Source organism: Galeopterus variegatus, unplaced genomic scaffold, assembly GCF_000696425.1.
Source record: "Galeopterus variegatus unplaced genomic scaffold, G_variegatus-3.0.2 Scaffold9375, whole genome shotgun sequence".
Lineage (NCBI taxonomy): Eukaryota > Metazoa > Chordata > Mammalia > Dermoptera > Cynocephalidae > Galeopterus > Galeopterus variegatus.
In genome coordinates this window covers 3,583-5,551 of record NW_007735486.1, presented here as the reverse complement: position 1 = coordinate 5,551, position 1,969 = coordinate 3,583, and the positions used below count along the sequence as shown (strand labels likewise).

General features: G+C 39.5%; 1 protein-coding gene across 1 annotated transcript in view; it reads right to left on the bottom strand.

Annotated features, from left to right (window-relative positions):
* Positions 1 to 1,969, bottom strand: part of FBXO36 (F-box protein 36) — a gene marked incomplete at its 5' end in the record, with an annotated part of 48,006 nt that overhangs the window by 44,977 nt on the left and 1,060 nt on the right. The window lies entirely within an intron of this gene.

Genomic DNA, 1,969 nt, shown 5'->3' with positions numbered 1-1,969 from the left:
TCCGGTATGGGCGCGACACTGAGGGTTGCGATCCGTTGCCGGTCCCGAAAAAAGACAAAAAAGGAAAAAAAAAAAAAGTGCAATTTAAAAAGTATGGATAGGTGCTGGCCAGTTAGCTCAGTTGGTTAGAGCTAACCATGGTAAAGTTTGGATCCCTATACTGGCCAGCATCCAAAATAAATAAATAAATAAATAAAAAGTATGGTGGGTACACTACTTGACTGAATCCCTTAACTCTCTGACTCTCCAGGTAGGCGGGGAGCCAACCAGAAGGCAGGCCTACTGTCAGACTTAAAATTTCCGCTTTATTGCTAATTCTTCCAGATCAGGAAACCCTCAAGTGGTTATCCTGAAGCTAATGGCTAATGTTGATAGCCTCCCTTTTATTCTCCCCCCTGCCAGTTTCTTATGAGGGACAGGGGTGTCACAGGTGCTTACAGCAGGCAAGAGAATGGTGAGGGTTTGGTGGTGGCTGGCCTCTGCCTCCAGTCTCTCTGGCCAAACCCCCATCTCCAGGTTTTTGTGGAAGTCAATCAGAAAATCTCATGGTCTGTCAACAAATATGTAGCACTCACTAGACACAGAGCTCTGAAGTGGGTACTACAGTAGTTAGAAAGTAAAATGGGCTCTAACTTGAAAATGAGATGTGCGTCATAGGAGTTTACTTGGAAGCTATCCGTGCAGAAACAGGTCTGTTCCACAAGTAGATAAGTAAGGTGTGCCTGGGCTGGTTTTTTTTTTTTCCTTTTTGTCTTTTTTCATGTCCGGCAACGGACCGCAACCCTCAGTGTNCTGAACCCTCGGCGGGAGCACTGCTGCACTCCCAAGCGGCGCACTGTAGCAGTGCGCCACCCGGCCGGCCTTGATTGGCCTGGTTTTTATTTAATCAAAAGTGGATAGGGCCGGCCTGTGGCTCACTCGGGAGAGTGAGGTGCTGATAACACCAAGGCCACGGGTTCGGATCCCATATAGGGATGGCCGGTTTGCTCACTAGGTGAGCATGTTACTGACAACACCAAGTCAAGGGTTAAGATCCTCTTACCGGTCATCTTTAAAAAAAAAAAAAAAGTGGATAGTCTTCCCCAACATGGTTCTTTTGAATTCAATAATGTATTTTACAAGTACTTACTATAAAGGATTTAATGATATTACACACATAATGATATGATATTGAAGGCAATCAATTCAGACTTTTAACAATTTAAGGAAGCAAAATAAAATCAAACCTCTCTTTAAAAAAACAAACAAAACTATCACATACTATAATGTTAAATAATAGAATGTTTTTAAGAGTGTTGATTATCAAAGGTCTACTCAGAATTTGCCTTCTAAATAAGATTAATATACTTGATTTTTTAACTTTCGGTGCTTAGTTCTGACAATGTCAATATGTGGCTGTAAGACTCTGGAAAGTCACATCCTTTCTCAAATCCTTTCTGAGTCTCATTTGTGACATAAGGATAATACTTATTTCACAAGGATATTGTAACAAAATGAGAATATGTATGTGAAAGTACTTGATGTTAATATTAATAACATTCTTAGCTACAACTAATTAAGAATCTCTAAGGTACCTTCCAGTTTTAAAATCTTACTATTACGGAATGATCATTAAAGAATTTAGTTGAAGAGAGTCTCTTGAGAGACACATACTAAAGTAGCTTAAAATGAAATGATGTAACAACTGGGATTTGCTTCAAAATAACCCAGTGGAAACAGTGGGTTCATGTATAGATTTTAGCCACATTTTGAATATTGGAGAAGCTCAGTTATAGGTACATGGGAGTTCATTAAGAACCATCTGTGTACTTTTCATATTTAAAATTTTCATATTGAAAAGTATTAAAATGATCAGTTGGGAGGCCATTAGGCTGAGATGTCTCCAGTGCCCTGAGTTCTTTTGTAAGGAAACTGAAAAACGATTCAGAATGAATGGTCATAGCCTAAAAAAACAAAACTTAAGCTTACC